This window comes from Procambarus clarkii, chromosome 36 (assembly GCF_040958095.1).
Source record: "Procambarus clarkii isolate CNS0578487 chromosome 36, FALCON_Pclarkii_2.0, whole genome shotgun sequence".
In the NCBI taxonomy this organism is placed as follows: Eukaryota; Metazoa; Arthropoda; class Malacostraca; order Decapoda; family Cambaridae; genus Procambarus; species Procambarus clarkii.
Window position 1 is genome coordinate 18,399,112 of NC_091185.1, and position 12,294 is coordinate 18,411,405.

General features: G+C 40.6%; 1 long non-coding RNA gene across 1 annotated transcript; it reads left to right on the top strand.

The window, feature by feature from the left end:
* Nucleotides 1–753: 753 nt before the first annotated feature.
* Nucleotides 754–11,502, top strand: LOC138371507 (uncharacterized). The gene is made up of 2 exons (XR_011230519.1): nt 754–892; nt 10,638–11,502. It is a non-coding gene; the product is annotated as an uncharacterized lncRNA (long non-coding RNA).
* Nucleotides 11,503–12,294: the final 792 nt, after the last annotated feature.

Below are 12,294 nucleotides of genomic sequence, written 5' to 3' on the forward strand. Positions count from 1 at the left end.
ATATACTTATTTTGTCCAGGTCTTCTTGAAGGGCATGCCAATCATCTAAGTTTCTTATTCTTCCTATTATCTTAGTATCATCAGCAAACATGTTCATATAATTCTGTATTTCATCTGGTAGATTGTTTATGTAGACAATGAATATCACCGGTGCAAGATCTGAACCCTGTGGTACTTCACTTGTGACATTTCTCCAGTCCAATACATTGTCTTTGATTATTTAATTTTTCTATCAGTCAGAAAAGTTTTCATCCATGTTAGAAGCTTACCTGTCACCCCTACAATATTTTCCAGTTTCCTGGACAACCTCTTATATGGAACTCTATCGAAAGCCTTTTTTAGGTCCGGATAGATGCAGTCAACCCATCTACCTCTTTCCTGTAAAATCTCTGTGGCTCGATGATAGAAACTGAGTAAATTCGATACACAGGATCTTCCAGATCAAAAACCATTCTGTCTGTCTGATATTATATCATTTCTCTTCAGGTGTTCTACCCATTTAGTTAATAATATTTTTTTCAATATTTTGACTATTTCACTTGTCAATGATACAGGTCTATAATTGAGTGTGTCTTCTCTGCTGTCACTTTTGTAGATATGAACTGTTGTGTGTGTGAGTGTAGCATGTGCATAAATTCAAGTAGAGTGGCTGTGTGTTATCTGTAGCTGCAGCTGTAGAGAAACAATTTTTGCTTAATGAGGATATATATTTTATTCAGGTTTTCCTTATTTTCAGTTCACACTCGGGAAAATGTCAAGCAATACTGTATAGAGGGAAGCAATCATAATAGGAAGATCAGTGAAGCAAAAGACAAGAATGTAGAGCAAGAGGATAAGTCCTTGAAAGAAATGAAGAAGAAACAAAGACTTTCTCAAAATACAACTGCTACAGGTAATCAAAACTCATTCTTCATTACTCAATTTCATAGCAAAAGTTGTATTCACCTAGTTTTGTTTGCAGGAGTTGAGGATTGGCTCTATGGTCCCGTGTCTCAACTGTCAATCAACTGGTATATAGATTCTTGGGCCATTCCTCCAGTTTGTCCAGTTTTAGTTATAAATTTTTAAGTTTTTCCTGAAGTATGAGTATTAGTGGTTTTGGACATTGTACTTGCCTTACCTCTGAACCCTACAATCTTCTTGTATGTAAGTACTTTTGCCTATATAAAATATTCTCATCATAATATATATATATATATATATATATATATATATATATATATATATATATATATATATATATATATATATATATATATATATATATATATATATATATATATATATATATATATATATATAATATATATATGCGAACAAGCCTGAATGGTCCCCAGGACTATATGCAACTGAAAACTCACACCCAAGAAGTGACTAGAACCCATGCTGCCAGAAGCACTCTGCTGGCGTACAGGATCCCTTAACCGCTCGACCAACACGACCAGACAAAAGAGCCATCCTCTTTTGTCCGGTTGTATTGGTCGAGCGGTTAAGGGATCCTGTACGCCAGCAGAGTGCTCCTGGCAGCATGGGTTCGAGTCACTTCTGGGGTGTGGTTTTCAGTTATATATATATATATATATATATAATAATAATAATAATAATAATAATAATAATAATAATAATAATAATAAAAGGGGTACCACCTCTTGTGCAAGAGTAGGAACCCACAGCCTCGGAGAAGAAAATAAAGAGTACTCAGAGAAGACCTTGTGGATCCTCAATGAACACTCTGATCTTGTCTACCACTCTATTCATTTAGCATGTGTGTATATATATCTAAATTTATTTTAATATTTCATTACACAAAAAGGTTTACAACATTGATTACATGCTTTTTACAAGGCTACTCATCACAGGTTGTAGAGTTCCTCCAGCTCCTCAGATGGCAGGCTGGAACCATGGTTGCAGTGAGCATTTCCTCTCTGGATCTCCACACTAAGGCGCTGAAATCGGAGCTGGCTGTAGGGTCTCTAGTTGTTTCAATTAGCTTGTAACCCAGCTCATTCAAAAAACTATGAGCTCATTTACCCAAGGCACTAAGTGTCTCAGAGGCAATGGGTCAAAACTATAGTGGTGATCAAGATCTCTAGATCAAGAGCCCAATACTGTCAACATGTCACAATGGTGATACTATTGGGCAGCGCCACTCATCCTGTGACTGGACACACCACCATAGTGACAGTATTGGGCAGTGCCATTCATCCTGTGAGTGGACACACCACCATAGGAGCATTTACAACACTCGCCAATAGGAAGCAACCCCGCTGGATCGTTCATCCTGTCACACCGCCAGTCACAGTTTCGATCAGTTTGTTGACCTTTGCTTTCAATTCGTCTGTAGTGTCCTTCGTTACCCTTTGGAATTTAGTTTGGTCAGAGAGTATGAGGTTCATTTTCGCCAGATATTCGTCTTTTATAAGAATGACGTATATTGGCGACTTGTCACCTCTCCTGACAACTATTTCCTTGTTCTCACGAAGGCTCTTAGCTGCCACTTTGAGCTCGGGGGACAGTATGGTGCTTCTGTAATTGCCTCGATTCTTTCCTCCTTCCGCAATATGTTCTGCTTGTAAGGTATCTTTGGTAGTGACCTTCTTTTGTGTCTCGAGGTCGAATATGTCGTCCAAAAGAATTTCCAACTCCACTTTCCGGGCCATCTCACTCGGTCTGGACATAACGTGACAGTTTATGCCCAGATTTAGGAGAGTGACTTGGTCCTCAGTGACGTTAATTCCTGCAAGGTTCAGGAAGCCATCTCTTGGTCGTGGAATTGCCATAGGTCCTCCATGTAACGTTGTTAGTTTCTTGATAATCCTTGTTTCAGTGCTGAGGTGATGTCGGTCTGTGAGGATGTCGAGGTGTTGTTCAATGCGGGTACGGATACTTTCGTCGATGTTGCTATTTCTCCACTCGTTTGTAGCATGAAGTAGTTGCGTTTTGTTGTCTTTGATTTCATTCTCTGCCTTGTATATCTGATGACGAATCAGATCCTGGCGATATTTTATCGTGAAGGCTTGATTCCTTGCTGCTTGGTCGTGTGCTTTAATATTAGTATATTTTGGTAGCAGTCTTTCCTGTTCACATATATTATTAAATATGACCGAAAAAGTAAGATTAATAATTCTAACACGAATTTTCTCAATCTTTCGTACATTTCTTTTCACTGTTGGTGGTAATTCAAAAATCAATTCTCCAAAATTCATTTTTATTTCTAGTCTGACGCGACACTTGAGCGCGTTTCGTAAAACTTATTACATTTTCAAAGACTGTAGTTTACACATACACAACTGAATAGAAGTTACACATCTCCGATTTGTTTATATCTACATTTTAGCGAGGTGGTTTTAATAGGGTATTAAATTCATCAACACAAGACAGAACACGAAACAATGGGTATTGAATGAAAGTGATTGTAGAAAGCCTATTGGTCCATATATCTTGATGCTTTTATATTGGAGCGGAGTCTTGAGGTGGGTAGAATATAGTTGTGCATTAATTGGCTGTTGATTGCTGGTGTTGACTTCTTAATGTGTAGTGCCTCGCAAACGTCAAGCCGCCTGCTATCGCTGTATCTATCGATGATTTCTGTGTTGTTTACTAGGATTTCTCTGGCGATGGTTTGGTTGTGGGAAGAGATTATATGTTCCTTAATGGAGCCCTGTTGCTTATGCATCGTTAAACGCAAAGAAAGAGATGTTGTTGTGTTGCCTATATACTGGGTTTTTTGGAGCTTACAGTCCCCAAGAGGGCATTTGAAGGCATAGACTACGTTGGTCTCTTTTAAAGCGTTCTGCTTTGTGTCTGGAGAGTTTCTCATGAGTAGGCTGGCCGTTTTTCTGGTTTTATAGTAAATCATCAGTTGTATCCTCTGATTTTTGTCTGTAGGGATAACGTTTCTATTAACAATATCTTTCAGGACCCTTTCCTCCGATTTATGAGCTGTGGAAAAGAAGTTCCTGTAAAATAGTCTAATAGGGGGTATAGGTGTTGTGTTAGTTGTCTCTTCAGAGGTTGCATGGCGTTTCACTTTCCTTCTTATGATGTCTTCGACGAAACCATTGGAGAAGCCGTTGTTGACTAGGACCTGCCTTCCCTACAAAGTTCTTCGTCGACTTGCTTCCATTCTGAGCTGTGGCTGAGAGCACGGTCGACATATGCGTTAACAACACTCCTCTTGTACCTGTCTGGGCAGTCGCTGTTGGCATTTAGGCACATTCCTATGTTCGTTTCCTTAGTGTAGACTGCAGTGTGGAAACCTCCGCTCTTTTCCATGACTGTTACATCTAGAAAGGGCAGCTTCCCATGCTTTTCCATCTCGTAAGTGAAACGCAGCACGGAACTCTGCTCAAATGCCTCCTTCAGCTCCTGCAGATGTCTGACATCAGGTACCTGTGTAAAAATGTCGTCAACATACCTGCAGTATATGGCCGGTTTCAAGTTCATGTCGACTAAGACTTTTTGCTCGATGGTACCCATGTAGAAGTTTGCAAACAGGACACCTAGGGGAGAACCCATGGCGACCCCATCTACTTGCTTATACATGTGCCCATCCGGGCTCAAGAAGGGTGCCTCTTTAGTACAAGCTTGGAGTAGTTTCCTCAAAAGTCTTAGTAGAGGTTTTACTTTGTTGATCCCCTTGAATGAGGAAGAATATAGTTGCCTGTGTCAGTGGTGGAGCGAAGGCTATTTGTTTGCAAGTGTGAGGGAGCTTTTGGGGACATAGTGCTGAGAATAAGTTCCCTTATTCTCCCTTAAAGCCACTAAAATCAGGATCAAGCCAGCATTTGCCCTTTTGCTCTACGCGAGGTTTCTGTCTACGCTGAGCTGGCCTTAGGACACCTGCGTTATCATTTGACAGATGTACCGCCCCAGTCAAACTCCCCACCTGATAATGTCCTCGGAGCGGATCGCGGCGGGCGCGAACGCCCGGTCTTGGGGCCGGAGGAGGCCACAGCCGTGTTACGAACCCGGATCCAGTGTCCGAGCACGGAGCAGTGACGACCGCGCCATCTGTGGGTCAGCTCCCGAAACCCCCTCCAAACGGACGACGACACCTGGTGAGGATGACGTGTACTGGCCACAAAGGCCAGTTTCCAGTCCTGTGCAGCTCACAACACAGCCGCTCCTGACCTCTGGTGAGGTGGTGCTCAGACTACAGCGCCATCTATGGAGTGGATATGTCGGGCGTTTGTGTCTGAGCCTGTAAGTGAGGTGCCTTAGTGTGTCCCAGTTATTGATGACGTGTCTGCTTACAGAGTCGACCTGGGACTGCTGTGATGGAAGTTGAGTGAGTCTACCCAAGGCAGCCGTCTCCATACCTTGTGCTTTGCTGCAGCAGCTTTGAAGTCGTCCCCCGGAAGAACACTGTGGTGTTACCCTGCCAGTGGAGTGGCAGTAGAAGGATTACCCGGGACCGACTGTTGGAGACGATTATCCACTGGGGTATTGAGGACAGGAGAGTGATTTGTGGTATCACACGAGACTCCTGTCCAGGGCGTTACCCTTATATCGCTCGTGGAGTGGCCTGACCAGCCTTGCTGATCCGGAACCTGCCAGCAGACCTGCTGGACGTGTGGTTGACGGCCTCCACGGCGGTGCCCCCAGTGGACCTGTGTTTTGGCTGACCTGTGGCCAGGGTAGGCTCAACTTCTCAGAGGATTCGTTGTGAGGCCACGAAAGCACCTAAGACTTAGCACCGAGAGCTTGATTCCAACGTCTTCAGCAGAAGACGTTTGTGTACAGTGTTAATACCCCTCCCCCCGTGTAATCTTTTTATATATTATTTATTGGTGATGGTCAATACATTATATTAAGTTTTTGCCTTTATTTCCCTTCCCCTTTAAGTTACTTGCGTCACGGATCACATCCCTTGAAAGCCACTACTGGCTTGGGGTCGGATACAACTTCCTCTAACAACATCAGAGTAAGAACCCCGTTGCGTCCCGAGAGGGCCGTAACAAGCCGGAAGACGAACCAACCCGAAGACGCATGGGCGCGAACCCCATACGCCAGGGGAGAAGGCGCTGTAGAGGGCGCTGAGGTGTTGTGTGCAGGTACGGGGCTGGCGAGTCTCCAATCAGAGGCAGGCAAGCTGGTGAAGGGTAGTTAGCTGGTTTGATGACGAGCCGGCGCGTGGAGGGTGTGTGGAGTATGAGTATGGGAATCTTGGATACGTTCTGCCTCCTGGTCAAAACGCTTTGTGCTACTGGTGACGTATCTTGAATGTAGCATCTTATACTTGTTAACTGGACGTAACTTGAGGTAGGGAAGAGCAGGCTCAATCTCTCTAGAAAGAGATTATCGTCACAATATATATATATATATATATATATATATATATATATATATATATATATATATATATATATATATATATATATATATATATATATATATATATATATATATATATAACTGAAAACTCACACCCCAGAAGTGACTCGAACCCATACTCCCAGAAGCAACGCAACTGGTATGTACAAGACGCCTTAATCCACTTGACCATCACGACCGGACAAAATGAGGTGATAGCCGAGGCTATTTGAACCACCCCACCGCCGGCACTCGGATAGTAATCTTGGGCATAGCATTTTACCAAATCACCTCATTCTTTGGGGCACACGTGAGGAACACAAATGCGAACAAGCCTGAATGGTCCCCAGGACAATATGCAACTGAAAACTCACACCCCAGAAGTGACTCGAACCAATACTCCCAGAAGCAACGCAACTGGTATGTACAAGACACCTTAATCCACTTGACCATCACGACCGGACAAAATGAGGTGATAGCCGAGGCTATTTGAACCACCCCACCGCCGGCACTCGGATAGTAATCTTGGGCATAGCATTTTACCAAATCACCTCATTCTTTGGGGCACACGTGAGGAACACAAATGCGAACAAGCCTGAATGGTCCCCAGGACAATATGCAACTGAAAACATTCAGGCTTGTTCGCATTTGTGTTCCTCACGTGTGCCCCAAAGAATGAGGTGATTTGGTAAAATGCCATGCCCAAGATTACTATCCGAGTGCCGGCGGTGGGGTGGTTCAAATAGCCTCGGCTATCACCTCATTTTGTCCGGTCGTGATGGTCAAGTGGATTAAGGCGTCTTGTACATACCAGTTGCGTTGCTTCTGGGAGTATGGGTTCGAGTCACTTCTGGGGTGTGAGTTTTCAGTTGCATATTGTCCTGGGGACCATTCAGGCTTGTTCGCATTTGTGTTCCTCACGTGTGCCCCAAAGAATGAGGTGATTTGGTAAAATGCTATGCCCAAGATTACTATCCGAGTGCCGGCGGTGGGGTGGTTCAAATAGCCTCGGCTATCACCTCATTTTGTCCGGTCGTGATGGTCAAGTGGATTAAGGCGTCTTGTACATACCAGTTGCGTTGCTTCTGGGAGTATGGGTTCGAGTCACTTCTGGGGTGTGAGTTTTCAGTTGCATATTGTCCTGGGGACCATTCAGGCTTGTTCGCATTTGTGTTCCTCACGTGTGCCCCAAAGAATGAGGTGATTTGGTAAAATGCTATGCCCAAGATTACTATCCGAGTGCCGGCGGTGGGGTGGTTCAAATAGCCTCGGCTATCACCTCATTTTGTCCGGTCGTGATGGTCAAGTGGATTAAGGCGTCTTGTACATACCAGTTGCGTTGCTTCTGGGAGTATGGGTTCGAGTCACTTCTGGGGTGTGAGTTTTCAGTTGCATATTGTCCTGGGGACCATTCAGGCTTGTTCGCATATATATATATATATATATATATATATATATATATATATATATATATATATATATATATATATATATATATATATATATATATATATATATATATATGTCGTACCTAGTAGCCAGAACGCACTTCTCAGCCTACTATGCAAGGCCCGATTTGCATAATAAGCCAAATTTTCATGAATTAATTGTTTCTCGACTACCTAACCTACCTAACCCAACCTAACCTAACTTTTTCGGCTACCTAACCTAACCAAACCTATAAAGATAGGTTATATTAGGTTAGTTAGGGTTGGTTAGGTTCGGTCATATATCTACGTTAATTTTAACTCCAATAAAAAGAAATTGACCTCATACATAATGAAAAGGGTAGCTTTATCATTTCATAAGAAAAAAATTAGAGAAAATATATTAATTCAGGAAAACTTGGCTTGTTAGGCAAATCGGGCCTTGCATAGTAGGCCGAGAAGTGCGTTCTGGCTACTAGGTACGACATATATATATATATATATTTATATATATATATATATATATATATATATATATATATATATATATATATATATATATATATATATATATATATATATATATTATGTCGTACCTAGTAGCCAGAACGCACTTCTCTGCCTACTATGCCAGGCCCGATTTGCCTAATAAGCCAAGTTTTACTGAATTAATATATTTTCTCTATTTTTTTTTTATGAAATGATTAAGCTACCCATTTCATTATGTATAAGGTCAAATTTTTTTATTGGAGTTAAAATTAACGTAGATATATGACCGAACCTAACCAACCCTATCTAACCTAACCTAACCTATCTTTATAGGTTAGGTTAGGTTAGGTAGCCGAAAAAGTTAGGTTAGGTTAGGTAGTCGAAAAGCAATTAATTCATGAAAACTTGGCTTATTATGCCCAAGAACCGAGTGCCGGCGGGGGGTATGTAAATGGCCTCGGCTACCATCCTCTTTTGTCCAAATATAATTACTTATATCTATATTGATTTAGATTCTATATTATTTTAGATGTCGGAACAAAGGTTTCAATTAGCACGGAGTATGGGGAGCTCGTAGTGGACTTCCTGTTATTATCTAAATCGTTTTTGTAAATTGTCAACAACGGTTATCCCCAGATCTGAGTCTTCTGGCATTCTACTTACAGCGGTTTTCCACACTCCATTCATACTAATTCTCTGTTTCTTTTGAGAGAACTATGCCCTTGTCCAGCTTAAGATAACACTCACATTATGTTGAGCCTCTACTTTCCTTATCAATGCACACTGAAATAATGTAACGTGATGTATCAATGAGAAAATCAGTAGGAGCCATGAGGAGGATTCGAACCCACTCACTTGGTACTCCCAAGCTAGAACCCTAGACTACCACGCTACAACATGGTAAAAAAGCAATGCAATCTGCGATTCCACTGAATCCTCTACGATTCCAGAGGCTTACAACTGAAGCCCAATCACGGTTTTAAACATTGCCCCAACGCCTTCTGGCTAAGGGTTCAGTAGCTCACTGTACATCACGTTAATGTGATTTCATTGTGCATTTGACGAGAAGCATTGGAAGAGAGCCACTAGGCCATTAGCCAAAATGCATAGGGAGGGGGTGGCACTGTGTAAACCCCATATTGTGCTTCAGCTGTAAGCCTCAGGAATCCTAGAAGAGTCAATGAAATCCCAGGTTGCATTGCTTTTGACCAAGTGGTCGTCAAGGGCGCTAGTTTTGGAGTACTGAGTGAGCGGGTTCCAATCCCATGGCTCCTACTTGTTTTCTCTATCTTATCAGGCTTCCATAACGCACAGTATCAGAAGATTTACTAATGTTCATCACATCATCACAATCCTTTCTACTATTAACTGCCTCAGTTATGCAGAAATAGAATGAGAGCCAATTTGTCAAATGTGATACGCTAGTTAACACATGTTTCACCGCAAGGAACATTTATAGTAAATCTTATGTAAGGCTTTACACTGAATTCAAATCTGCCATGTTCATTTTTCTGTCCCTCGTAGTTTGTATGCGCCACACTAAAGTATGCTATTTCTAGAGCCTTTATGAGGAATTTAAACATCATATTAATAGAAATGAACCTGAGTATTTTGTAACAATGTTTGCCCCGTATTAGAGGTATTTCATCTTGAGCATGAAACAAAGGAGTGACGTTTGTGTACTGAGTCTTCTAAAGTAAGATTTAGAAGCTTATAAACTGCTCTTCTTTACAAAGAAAATAAAGTTCCATCCGTTTAATTAGTACTCGCTACTAACTAACATGAGTCCAATGAAAGTTTGAGACTACTCTTAGGGTGACAGAAATGTCATTACCTAAGAAAGGACATTCCATAACATGAGCCACTGACAGCAATTCAATTATTTTCTTTATTATGCACCCCATACCCATCCCGTGGGCGGTAATGGAAAGGGTTATGGAGGCACATAATCGGTTCCGGACCTGAACCCCATAGTTCATTTAGCTAAGCCAGTGACAATGTTTTGAAAGCATTGAAGAAAAATATTTTAATTCCTCATTTTTTTTACTTTCCACCCTTACACATTAAATTAGACCTTGTGAAAACCTTAGTTGTGTCGTTGGGCAAGAATGGTGATTGATTTTTAGATTTACAAGACAAAATTCAAATAATTTGCGAAGTAAAAATAAAGGGGGGATTTTCGAAGGTCCTCATACATGAGAGGCAATGAACGATAAAAAGTTTAAGTAAAAGTTGAACTGTGTTGAACTATGGGTAGAGATATCTATCAACAATGTTACAAAAAAATATTTTGGGCAATTAAAAAGCAGAATACTATCGTGATTTAGTGTGTGTGTGAATTATTGAGAACATAAAGATCTGGGATGTAATATATATCTAAAAATTCATTTCTTGGATTTTTTCCAGGAAAACCTAAGTGCTGAGAGCGCCGAACACGGTGAATGATTTCACAGAACATCTTGATCACAGGAAAACGGGACCAGGACAGAGGAGTTCTCTTATGCTGGCTACCTGCTCGTGGACTCTCACCAGGGATGCTGCCCCAGGAAAAATATACCAGATCATCAAAAATCCCCATTTACTACTTGTCTGTAGTTCGTAATATATTGTAATATTATTGTAATATATGTATATTCGATTTATTCAAAATTACCTAGTGTTTAACTAAAAAATCTTGTATGATACAAAAGAAATAACAATACATTTGAATTCACCAAGAAAAATATAAATGAAAACACATTGCTCCATTTGTTACAACAATAAATTTTGTTCTGTACACTAGTGATGAGTGGCTGCTACGGACTCACTGAGCCAGTTACCGGGTTCTTTTCATGTCAAACTTTATATGGGGCTTTAATGTCTCTTCTTACTCGATCTAACCCCCGAGTCATAGGTAAGTTATTAAGAACCGGCAGTAATAGTCCAAGAGGAACTGGGGGTAAACAACACTAAACAAACAAAAAAAATCACCATGTGTTGGTGATTTAAAAAAAATCACCTTAACTATATACACTTATGTACAGCACATAACACAGCAGGTTTCACTTTCTCACAGGACACTGTTCAGTAACTTCTGCAATGTTCTTCCTGGCGAGTCCACTTCTGTCTTCTACCGTACACGACTGAAGGTCGTAGTCTGTCTTGTATCAGCCCGTCCTCCAAAAATGGGGTGGTAAATGTAAGAAGACAATTAAGTGCAATTATGTACTATTCATAGCAGTTAGGAATTGTACTTATTTTCACTTAGTATTAAATCGTACTGTCAAATATATTGTGAATATTTGAGTTTACCTGAAAAACTGAATAGAAAACCACAACCTCACCTAACCGTCTTAGTTTTTGAAGATAATTATTTTATTGCTTCCTAATTACAATTAGTACTTAACTTATAGCTATATTGATATTACAGTTTTATAAAACTAATAAAACAAAACTAAAATATATCAATAAATTGTAAATTAACTCAGGATATTTTAAAATTTTGCATAAAATCTATGTTGTTTAATAAACCTGAAAAAGAAATTCCTGATATTTAAAACTTGTGTATTGCAAATCAAAATTGAAAACGTCATCCTAAAATTCTGAGTGACTTAACAGAAAACGAGAAAAATTAAAGCGGGGGAGGGAGTTGGGTCAATGTAACAGCCCCGTAAGTGCAATTATGCACTGCTTATTACAGTAAGAAAGTGTACTTATTACACTTAGTATTAAATCGTACTGTCAATTCGGAGGATGGGTTGCTTGTATGGTCCTCACGCCACCAAGTTCACCTTGCTCAGTAATACATGGGCCGTTTTCTATGGTAACATAACGGTGCCCAAACGCCACTCCCACTCTCCAGCAACACATTGGCAGGGGTCTCCAGCAACACACCAGCAGGGGACTTAGCGCATAAGCGAAAAGCGACGTTATTTGTAAGAGGACAGGTTGTCTTTCTCATGTCCACTAAGAATTTTAGTTCCATGGTCATCCATTGTCCGTCATTGTTATTTTACCTCCTAATGTAGATGGGATACTATGTTCATAGGCCTTCATTAGAATTTTATTAGAATAGTTAATAGTT